Source organism: Microtus ochrogaster, chromosome 6 (genome assembly GCF_000317375.1).
Source record: "Microtus ochrogaster isolate Prairie Vole_2 chromosome 6, MicOch1.0, whole genome shotgun sequence".
Classification (NCBI taxonomy): domain Eukaryota; kingdom Metazoa; phylum Chordata; class Mammalia; order Rodentia; family Cricetidae; genus Microtus; species Microtus ochrogaster.
Genome location: NC_022013.1, coordinates 67,477,070 through 67,489,451, shown reverse-complemented (window position 1 = coordinate 67,489,451; position 12,382 = coordinate 67,477,070). Strand labels below are relative to the sequence as shown.

At 43.6% G+C, this 12,382-nt stretch overlaps 1 protein-coding gene across 2 annotated transcripts in view; it reads right to left on the bottom strand.

Moving 5' to 3' along the window:
* The window catches only part of Cacna2d3 (calcium voltage-gated channel auxiliary subunit alpha2delta 3), an 833,716-nt gene that overhangs the window by 87,035 nt on the left and 734,299 nt on the right, over positions 1-12,382 (bottom strand). The gene's annotated exons all lie outside the window — the stretch shown is intronic.

Sequence of the window (12,382 nt, the reverse complement as noted above, 5' to 3'; positions counted from 1 at the left end):
AAAAAAAAAAAAAAGAAAAAAAAGAAATCTTTCTGCCTTTCTCACGCAACAGCACAACAGTAAAAGTAAAAGCTAGCTACAGCAACAGACACTGAGAGGAAAGGAATTGTAGGCCGTGGCAGTCGGTGGAAGATTACAACCAGCCCATGAACAGGCTCGTCATATGTCTGCCCAGAAAGCCACGTCAGCATAACTTAGAAAGCAAAACGGTCAGGGCCCAAATCTCATCAGATGGTAATAATACTTCACAGGAGTTCAAAGAATGATTCAGCAGGACTGGCGGGGGTGGAGTGGGGAGGCTGGGGTAGCCTGTATCCCAGTGCAAGGCCTTTCCAGGGTTTGCCATGATGTTGTACATTGCCTGTGTGCTATTTATCTTTCCTTCAACACCGATGATAACGTCAAACTAAATAATAACAACACCAAGAGAAAACGCAAATAGTTAAAAACAAAAAATAATCTCACAGGTGATAGTATAGTTGGAATTACAGAGAAAGACGAGGACTCTAACTAAGTCAATCATTGTTCACAGTTGGTTCCCAACAGAATGGAATCCCCTGGGAGCTCTAAGGAAAAGCACCTATGCCAGGGTATCTTCCTCTCCTTGTTAAGGTCATGTAGCTCAGACTTAATGGAGATGTAAATGGAGGCATAGTTTTTCTCTGGAGTCTTTAGCACCCTGACTCTACAGACCATTAGCAGAGTAGCAGAGTTGGGCCCCTGGTTGAGCTTCCCATGCAGGGAAAATGATCTTGGAGTCTGGGGGACATTTGTAGCATTTCAGATACAAAGCGTCTTTCAAAATGCCTACCAGGCTAAAGCAGGGTGCATACTAACACGCAGCTGGGATTTGCTCAGGTGTACCAAAGAGTCAAGGGCTGTATCCTTTACTATAGAAAAGCTTGGGACAAGCACTTGTGGTTTTGCGAAAGTCCGGTAGGAGCCGACAGCAACTGACTTCAGAGAAGAGGGCCTCAACGTTGCTGCTCGATCTGGCGACTAGTACCTAGGAGGAGCAAGGAGACTTTCTGTCTTCTTCTTTATAGCTCGCCAGCTGCCTGCCCTGTCACTGAGAAACTCTAATGTCAAGAGCGTGACAAGCTGCAATGAGAATTCCCATCCTATAGATGAGCATACAGGAATTCCTGAACAGTCAGCGCACAGCAACCTCCCCATAGTGTTTCTCCTTCCAACCGTTCAGAGCTGTCTTACCGCCTGCTACCTCCCGTGTTTCCCCAGCGGTGCCCTTTCAGAGCACCCTCCCATCTTCTGGCAGGACCCCTTATTCACCTCCCTAATGAATCTAGCTGCTCCCTCCAGGCTGTTTATCCATCCCACATACTTGGAGTCTGCTATCATCTGCCTCTATTGGTCCTGCACCCCATCTCCTCAAGGCAATTTAATCTTTCCTTATGAGTCAGTTCCTCTGCCCCATTAATCATACAGGCAGGCCGACTTTCTCTGATCTCTCTCCAATGATCTGCATCCTTGCCCTAGGCTTGATGCCCTAACCAAGACACCGCTCCTCTGGTTCATTCGCCTCTGCGCCAAAAGGCTACTGTCCAGAGATCCTAGGATTCTGAGAGTAACTTGTCTGCCCAGTTGCACATGGCTATGTTCCTGTTGGCTACCCCCCCATGCCAACTCCAGCAGCATAGTGTTGGCTCCTATATCACATTTGGACTTCCAGGGTTTTCATGTAGACTTTTGAATGCTTCTCTATGATTCAGAGACTCATAATCACATTGGTTGGTTGAGTTGATGACGTTTTTCCCCCCTGCTGACCTTCACTGTGCTAAGCTCTGTGTTGGGTGCTACTTGAAATGGGATCACTAACCCTGTCAGCATCCTGCTGAGAAATAGCTCCATGGTAAGGGCTGCACTATAGGCAGAAGCAAATAATTCTGGGATATGAAGTGGGCTAAGTGATCTGTGCATGTTATGGCAAGGAAATCTAACTCAAGGCAAAATAGGAATCAAGAGGAAACAGGAATCTAAATGGAGAAACAGCACGAGCAAAGGCAGGGAGTCTTTAAGACCATGGGGCTTTGAGGATTGAAAAGAGAAGGCACAGAGACCTGGGTGTTAGTCCAAGGCATATGAAGACTTCCCCGTAGGCTGGGGATTAGCTCAGGGCCCAATCTAGCCATGTTTTGTAAATAAAGTTTTATTGGAACAGTCATTTGTTTACATTCTGTCTGGGCCTATAATGCTAAAGCTGAGGAATTACAGCAGAGACAGAATGGCCCACAGAGCCTAAGCATTTACTGTCTGCCCCTTCACAGCAAAACCACTGCTGGCATTTGCTGTAGGTATGACTAAAGGTACATACAGAAGCAGCAGGACCAGCTTCGGAGTTTTGAACACCCACTCAAACGCTTGCAGAACAAATGCCAGGCAAAGGGCCCAAACAGTGGGCCACAGGACTGTGCACAAACTGTGGCCAAAGGTGCACAGGGTTCACTATTTCTTAAGCATGGAAATGATTTAGAGTACAACCAAACAATAAAAAATAGGGGTAAAACACGGGGCCAAGCATGACTCGGTTTCCTTTGTCTTGTTCCACATGTTTTTCCTTTTCAACTCTTATCAGAGAAAGCATTTTTACCTCAGTGAGCCCACTCCTTACACCGTCCGCCACAACCTAAGTGGAACCTGAGGTCTTTCTCATGCCCATCTGTTTGGTTCTTTCAACAACATTTCAAGCCCTAACAGTATATTCTGCTTCAAGTCGATCTTGCTAATTTAATAAGGAAAACAAGGGCAGAAAATGCTTTGGTGAAACTCAAATCCCAAGGAGAGCTCAGAAAATAAAAACACCATTGCATGGGTTTGAAATTTTTTAGACAGTCCAGAAAATCATGAACATATTTTCCTGGAGTCCGCGGTATTCCTCACTTCCATGGGATTAGAATGTTTCAGGGCTCCTAGCTCATAACCTCCATTGTAAAAACACGGCTTGCTTTCGCATACAACACTGAACATACCCACATACAGTATTCCACAGGATCCTTTCCAATGTGCCTCCTGATATGAGCTGAACATTTGCGGGTAGACTTCAGAATTCAGCAAACCATCAGACTTGTTAGGAACATTGTCATCCTGAAGACCTACAAGCTCATTCCCCCAAAATACTCGAATATCTCAGACCCACGCATCTCTTTGGATCTGAACTATACAGATGATGGCTTCTGCAACTCTTGCCATTATGATAATTAGGCATGGGTACAAACCAGCTCAACATCATACAACTCAGATCTTTCCTGAATGTCTTCCTTCTAGACTTTTCTCTTTACCCTGTCTTGTGACATTTTACCCCCTTTACCCACTCCATCCTCTATTTTTTATTTCTGTATCTATCAGAAGCCCAATCAGTGCTGGGTAGGGGGTTGGTTGTCATAACGATGCAAGGTACGATAGCAAGGCTGGTAGACTGTGGAGGGCTGTCTAACCACTGAAGAGATCCAACCTTGGACTGACAGAGGTCATCACAGAGCATCACTCATGACTATCTGGCTATTAGAATGCCCGTGGTCCATTTATTTGAAGATAGGTGCAGGCAGCTATCTCTGCTGCTCGGATTCTGTGCTATCAAAATCGATGGCTATTGATGATGTGGCTATGTAAACTAAAAGTGAATATAATTTATCCCTGGGCTCCTTAGTTACGTGAGTCATATTTTCTGAGGATGATAGTTTTGTGACCCCAAAAGGTCACTGTACTAATCTAGAACATTTTCACCTTTGCAAAAAGTTCTATTGGACAGTAACCAGCAATCACAAGAGGGATGGAAGGTAAAGTTCTCTGAAGGCCCTGCCCATATTATCCCTTCCTAGAGGGGAAAGGAATGAGGATGGCGTATGTATGGAGGGCTTTGAGAATTCAGATGAGATACGTCTTCCATCACTATTCAACTTGGTTCTGCAAGGGGAAATTGTTAATTATCTTGAGAAAAACCCCAAAAGAAATTAATGCAATATGCTCAATATGGCTACCACCCCCAAGACTGATTTATTTTGCTTTATAAAATTTGAGAATACAAATTACATTTCCAGTGCTATTATATTCAAATGCACTCAAGATGAAATCATGCCTGCATCTCATATCACGTTAATAGACATGCATTCAAGGGTAATCTGAAACTCACCAAGTAACAATGTCACATGTAAAATTAGAAATAAAATAACATTTTCATATTGTATTCATTTAGAAATCATTTTCTGCAGGCTTGGCCTCAACGTGCAATCTACCCCTAGGAGCACAAATCCAGTTTATAAAATAGCATTCACCAGGCCTGGCATGAAAGCTTCAACAAACACCCCTGTTTCTAAATACGCTCTGTACCTCCAGCCATAAAATAGGTTCACATGCACTTGGAAGGCTCATCCAGGAGACAGAAAAGCAATCCCAGCACCACCAATGAATTTTAACTGAAGTGTGGTGCTGGGGAATTGTTGGTGAGTCCAGTTTCTAAGACTACTGCTCTGAGCCTCAAGGACATCACTTTACTTCCTTCCTCCATAAGGAGGGTCTCACTGCCTCATTTCTGGAAAAAAAAAACGTGGGGCAAGGAAAAGACTATAAAATACGACGTGTGTTAGACTGATCTCATGGGATCACAGAATTGGTTACATTATTGGCACAATGTGTTTCCGGTTCTTTGATTCTCTTCTATCTCAGGACTGATGCACCTTTAATAACCATATGTTGATAGTAAACACAAAACACATCCATGATAAACACGAACTGTCTGCAAACTGAAATGTTCTGTAGGGTTCACAAGATCATGGCACACAAGCTCTTCAGGATGACCGAGAGGAATGCTCCACCGTGCAGATGGTGTCGGCGGCGCCTCTGGAATGGTACACATTCAGTGCAAGGCCAGAGGAGTCAGGGCACAGGACTACAGAGGGTTATTATCATTGCCATGGCCACCACACAGCTCTGTGTGCTCCCTGGCCGTGTATCCAGGCATCAAGAGTTAAAAAGACGTGGGACTTGCTGACAATTGAGGACAACAATCATTTCTTTCTGGCTTACAAGTGGAGTCATATCCTGCAGCTTCCCTGTGCTCACCTGACCACAGATAGAAAAATTCTCAAAGATTTTGACCTATGAGTTGAACCCGTGATTGGAAGCTGTCCCGTTGTTATAGAGAACGAAAGTGTAGTAAAATAATAAATGCAAGAGGTGAGGAGCGTTTCCCACACCATTCCTCTCTTGAGAGTAGAACTTTGATTTCTGGAGCCAAATGTCCACTCAGGTTTTCTCCTCTAGAAAAACCAGTTCTCTGCTGGACAGACTTTTCAAGCAAATAGATGGTTATTATAAATGCTGGGTTAAAATCCAGGACTGAAGAGATGGCTCAGAGGTTAAGAGTATTGACTGCTCTTCCAGAGGTTCTGAGGATTCCCAGCAACCACATGGTGGCTCACAACCATCTATAATGAGATCTGATGCCTTCTTCTAACATTGTATACACAATAAATAAATGGTTTTTAAAAATCTCCTATCCAGTTCCAGCCTACACTTTGACAGTATCCCTGAATTTTTCTCCCTCTGTACACAATGGCAAAGATTGCTCTATGCGATAGGAGAAAAGAAAAAAAAAAGCCGGGCATACTGGGCCTTTCAAGTTGCCTTAATTAACAGTCCACCGAAATAGTTGTTAGCCAAGCCACATTTGTTTAAATGTTTTCTTTTGTTTGTTTTCAAAACAGTTAATTGCAAGTGGAACTAACAAGGAATTGGAATGTCACTACTTCAGAAGATTTCACAATAAACCCAGGTTTTGGAATAAGGCCACTGGTGGCATTGGAGTGTTGAAGGAGAGAACGCTGACCTTCACTGCACGAGCGCACATCTATTCCAGAGGCCTGAGGATGTCCAGAGAGAGAGAGAGAGAGAGCTTCCCACAGGAATAGCAACTGAAAACTTTAATGGGAATTATGACATAGCTCATCTGCAAAGTATTTCATGTGAAGGCTTTAATGAATCACATGATGGAATGTTGGGCAGAAGAAGACAACCGAAATCCTGGGACTAATTTGGGTGAAACTGAGAACAGAGCATCCTTGCAAAGTCTGGAGGGGCAGCTGCTCTGCTGTCCCCTGGGTTTCAGGATGAAGGACCCACAGTTTTCTTAAAACACTGTCAGTGAGCGAGGCCAAGTAGCCACAAGCTTTAGAGAAATACAGGTCTGGAGCAGTTTGTGTTCATCAGAATCTTGGGAAGGTCTGGAAAGGCATCTTTAAAGGGAGGTGTTATTGCAGAAACAAGGAGAAACTCTCATAGCAGCAGACACACTGCATATTTTAGCTGATACCAAATGAAGAAACAGAAGGATAAAAGGGGAGGAGGTACTTGGAATATTAGCCCCCTTACCAAATGTATAGTTCACTTCAGAAGCATTCCCTGCGGTGTGTGGGGGGTAAAGGTTCTCTTACTGTGGAGTAATGCTTTTAAATAATGAAGAGATGTGTGATGGATGTCTGTGCTGAAAGGGAGGGAGGAGAGATGGGGCTCATGTTATCTCTCGATTGACAAAACGATAGTGGAGGATTTCCTTTGAAGACACATAGCTGTGGAAGTCTGTTTTAATCTAGAATTTTCTCAACCTACTGTCTGAGCCTGACTGACTTCTTGGGGACATGTGGAAGAAGGCCAGGTGTCTCGGCTCCCACACCTCTTTTATGGCCACTTCTCATTCCGGTCAGAGTTTCTTGGGAACCGTCACTGTTAGCAAAATCTAATAAATGACAATTATACATGCTTCCTCCATTTGGGTTCTAATTACTTGACTGAATCAATGTTGAAAAGAATTAACAGGACTTGTGGAATGGAATAATAATTTTTTCTTTACCCCGGAGGGAATCTGGAAGCATTTTCCAGACTTCATTTGCAGAAACCTATATTCCCCCAGCTTTCCAAGGCTGCTGGACCTGGCATTGAAAGTTTTTTGTCAGATCATTTTATGCTCACAAAACTCTTCAAATGATATAATTTCAACAGAGATTTCAAGGCAATGCATAAAGAGTTGATTCGCATCCCTTCGCCCTTTCAGAGCAAAACACTTAAGCCTCGGGTTTCATTGTATTTTAATCGCGACTACACAAATCATTGCCTATTAAGAAAATTATAAGCTCCATATTATAGGTCCCTAGTCAATAATTCTTATTAGGTCGCCACCTAATAACATTCACCAAAGACGTTATAACAAAATCAGGGGTCAAATTTCTAAACATTTCAAAACCCATAATAGAAAAGCGACATACATTTGCCAAACACCTCTGAGCTGAACGTTTGTTACTGTGTTTAATACAAAGCAACAGTAAAAATATTCTCATGGGCAGCCCACAAGGCCGGGGGTATGGCTCAGTCCTCCAATTGTGAAGCTCATGTTACAGGGCATGTAGAAGGAAAGGGGAATTGACCAGACACTCAGCTCCCAGGAGAAACTTTGGGTCCATTGCAAAGCTGCCAAGCTCTGGTTCCCTGTAGGGATGTGTGGGAACTATGGTGACTTGGGGTCCACCCCATGTGCAGTCGGTAGAAAGGCAGTCCTAGGGTTCGGCTCAGCTCAGCACCTTGTGAGGGAGCTATGCAGATGTTCTATGTTTTTGATGCTGCAGCAGCAGAATACGCAGATCTACACTTCTTAGAAAAGAAGTTGTGCACTGACTAATGTATAGAATTTTTGACTTGCTAAATCTGGTAACCAGAACCCACCCAAGGGTCACATGGCATAACTGCAGGTGACCTCAGTGGCCTCCAGGGCAATGTTAGCCCTGGGAAGGCTGAGATAGCTTGCATCTGCAGCCTAATTCAGGGTTGGGAGCCAAGAACACCTTTATCAACGTGACACCCATGATGTAAATAATGGTTCCACAAAATGAAATTCTTATCCAGAAAGATAAATTTAGTAAAAATATTTTTTACAAAATATATCCCGAATTGCAATATCCAAACAGCACTCCTTATTAGGATAATATGGTTTGATGAGGAAATTGCTTATTTTTAAATAACTATCACTTTACCAAGATTCCAAAATGTCTGACTTGTCTTGAAATATCGCACTGATGGGGATTCTTACCAGATTCTCAAACCCTTTAATATCTGCTTCTTCCAGACACAAGGGCATTAGCGTTGCTTCTACTGTGGGAGTGAGCAGTGACACTCCTGCCATTCCTAGTAAGGAACAATTGCACTGTTGGCACCACAGAATAGTTGGATGTTATGGTCAATAGTTCTACCAGGTTAAATTCCTTTCATAGCATCCATCAAGATCCAGCATTAAGTTACAGTATATACACCATTTATTGTTTTGATTCACCTCACCAGCCGGTTGAGGGTTGAAGTTGTGGTTGGAGAAAATCTGAGTCAGGGAGGCCAGAACTTTAGCAAGGTAAACACAAGAGGATGCGAGGTTCAGCTGTTGTTTCTAAGCTTTCCAATGTGGTGGATATGGAAACACCTGTATTTTTCTATCAAACATCAGAGGCATTGACGCTGGGCAAGATACTACGCCATCTCCTGTCCTCTCTAACACATGCAATGAACTTGAAAGCTCAAGAAACTTAGTATGGTAAATTCCAGCATGCATCTACTTCCAAATAAATTAATGCATGCAACATTTTTTGACTGTATTTTTGCATTCTGTAAGACATTTCATAATGAAAATTAGTTTATAAATCTGGCTATGAAAACACAGGGGCTAAGGAGATGATTTAGCAGTTACGGGCACTCTCTGTGCTTTCAGGGAACCTGAGTTTGGTTCCAATACCCTCATTGGGTTGTTCACAAGCATCTAGTTCTGGTTTCCACAGGTTCCTGCACACATGAGGTGCACATAAAATCATGTACATACATATTCACATAATCAATAAATCTTTTAAAAAGTTGGTATCACATAATAATAGTAGTATCACTAGAATTCTATTTTTGAGACAAGGTCTTGCTATGGAGCACTGACTGTCCTTGAATTTCTAACCTTCTGTCTCAGTGCCCTGAGTGCTGAGTGGAGAAGGGTATAACTAATACAGTAATTAATATTGTTATTAGACATTCTACTATGTGTGGGGTGTCAGCCAGAGGCATTAGAGACCTCACTGGCAAACCTCAAGTGGCCTTCAGTGACTATCATTTCCAGCCATATGAGACTCTAAGAAGACCAAGAATCAGAGAAGGAAGTCATGTGTTGGAACTCATAGATAGGAATGTAGTCTTCATTCTTGATTTCCTCATCCAACAAAGTCAAAGAGAAGGACTTTTGATTTTTAACATGCTCTCAGTACCTTCTGAATATGTCACATAAGATGCAGATTGGAGGTCTCAGCAAAAGTCATTTGCCATTCTCCATTTATAACTCAAGAATATTCATGGCACTTATCAAAGTCAAGTTGAATTTGACTTGTTCAGGCCTTGATGAAGGCTTCTGTGACTTAGTCATGATCTTGACATTACTCTAAGAGCTACCAATGGTACATAAAAGTTTATGTAACTCTTCCTTGAAGGGACAGGGTCGCTGTCATGTGTGGAAACTCACAAGAACCCAGTAAGCAGGAATAAGGGAGATGGAGAGAGCATTTTAGGTCAGATGCAAAATCCTACGCTGTCAAAGGGAATGGGGCTTTGGAGAACTATCCATCTGTGTGTTGACGCAAGTGATGAAGTTGAATGTCCCTAATTTTTACAAGACACGGACAGGGTTTAATAAGGAAGTGCAAACAAAGCTGGTGATCATTCTGGAGCTAGCCTGTCATCAGTAGAATTGCCTTCTTGGTGGTGGATCAACAAGACCATCCTTTTCTATCTGTATCCAGAATCACCAGTTCATTTTACCACGGAAAGGATGACTCCATTGCGTTCAGCCAGAGGAACAGCATGTATGTATGAGCTGGGCCTGCTTCCCTCTGGCCATCTCGATTCTCCAAAGTCAAACACCTGGGTGGCAGATGTGTCCAGCTACAACAGACCCTCCCAGAACAGCTGCACACAAGGCGCCCGAGTTGGGAGGGAGGAAGGAACCCAGATACATTAAGAAGAAGGGCAGGCAGGGCTCTGGAGTAATCAAGCATCCTTTCCCAAACTTCCTGGAATCTCAGGACCTTGGGATGTGTGGGAACCAGCCCTGGAGTGATGGATACTAGTTTTGTCCCTTAGTTTAATCAGGCAGATGCAGAGGCTGGAAAAGCCATCTCCTGTTATTAAGAGATTCTCCCAAGCACACACTTGGAAGTTTGAAGGACTTTCTTCAGGGTTCCATCAACGGTCTGTATTGGGATGGTCTCTTGAAGTGGGCTGTGGGGAAATCGTGGGCCTTCACTTTTGATTGACAGGGAAGTTTGAACCCTTGTAGGCAAAGGCTACACCTAAGCACTCAACAGACAGAGCCCTTAGGAATGAGTAGGAGGTCAGTGTCCCTCAATTCCAATATTTTTTCCATTCCAAAAAGGACTCCTTTTATTTTTAGTGGGGCTCAGAATATTTTAAATAAAAGCAGAATTGATGAAGGAATACTCAAACATAGGGCAATCCAGCCATGAGGCAGTTAATCAGCTTCCTTTCACGCTTTCTTCAGGGCAAAGAGCTGGAAACCCAGTTGTTACCATCATTCTTCTTCGCAGACTTTCCTGGCACCCCCTGGCTCTTCTCCATTCCCTCAACTAAAGCATTCCAGGCCTCTGGCCTCCGGGAAGGGAAGACACAGAGAAACTCAGAGGCTCGGAACAAAATCTGGGGTTTTGAGTCTTTAAAGCTGAGGCCCTAAGCAACCTCACGACAGGAGAGAAAATGGAGAAGCTACTGGGGTCTCGGGTGTTCCCCACCCAACCTCCAGTCCCTGCTGAGATTGCTGGGCAAGAACGGTAACTAGGACTGAAAAGGAAGAACTCCGAGGCCTTGAAGGAAAGATGTGTGCCATGATGTGTCTAATTTTTACCTTGAGATGGTGCTTCTGGAGTAGAGGCGAGCGCTCTTAACTCACAATCATTTATCAGTGCTGTAAGGCAACAGAATTCCTGGGCTTCCTCTCCACCGTCCTTGATATTGCTGGACAGGAGACAGTATCCCAGAGTGCCCACACAGACAACTCAGCAGGACGAGGGCCCCTCCCCAGCAGGCTTGTCACGACAAGACCCCAGAACTGTCAAGCGACTCCAGGGTGACTGTCCCTGGAAGGAGGAGGCAATGGCCGCGACCTGTGTATGTATTTCTTTCCAAGAGAAAGAATTAAAGTTATCCAACTATGCAAAGAGGTGGTCTTGAGAGAATGGAGTTTTCTCAGAGACTCGTGTAATGACTGGCACTGTTTTTTCTACCACTGTGTAAGAGAGCCTCTACTGTATCCAATGCTTTCCAGCCAGCCCTGAATGTCCCAGGAGAGGGGATGTAGAACAATCTTACAAAGCCCCTATGCTCTTTTCTTTTCTTTAATAACGTTTAGCCCTTTCTTCTTTTTAATAACATTTCTACCAATTCTCTGGGAAGCTCATGTACACAGCATATCATGTGCCTTGATTATATTCCCCCCCATTGCTTCTCTCCTAGTTCCCATCTTTATTGGTTTCCTTGGGGTAGTACATTAGGCGACAGGACTGAGAGTTTGTAAGACCTAAAGCAGTGTTTCTCAACCTGTGGTTGTGACCCACCTTGGGGTTGAAGAACCCTGCATATCGGATATTTACATTATGATTCATAACTAACAAAATTACAGTTATGGAGTAGCAACAAAAATAACTTCATGGTTGGGGTCGCCACACCATGTGGAATATGTTAAAGGGTCGCAGCATTAGGAAGCCTTAGAGTCTCTGTGGGTAGACACTGATCTTATCACTCTTTTCAATTGAGAATATGCAAGTCTCTTAAGGGTTGAACTTGTGAATGGACGCTTGATGTTTCCTACCTGGAAGGTTTTTCAGAGAGACGTGGACCTGGACACACAGGTACAAGAGCTAAGAAAGCACTAGTCCCCATGACACAGGAAAGAGCATTTACCAGGTATCCACCATGGGCAAGTCAGGACTGACTGGATCATCATACTTAACTGTTTGGCGATCTTCAAGGGAGTAAATAGTTTCTTCATGTTAAAGAAAAGTTGAGTGCTTGGGAGATGTCTCATTTGATAACACATGAAGACACGAGTCCCTAGCTGGGCACAGAAGTCATGTCTGCAACCCCTAGTGCTGGATGGTGGAAAAAAGAATCCAGAGCTCACTGGCTAGCAAGTCTAGCCCATCAGTGAGCTTCAGGTTTGGTGAAAGAGTCTATCTCAAAACAAAAAGCAAGAGGAGTAAAGGGAGAAGACTTGATGTCATGCATGTGCACATACCCACGTGAACATACAACACATAAGGCATATACAAGCACACACACACAAACAAAG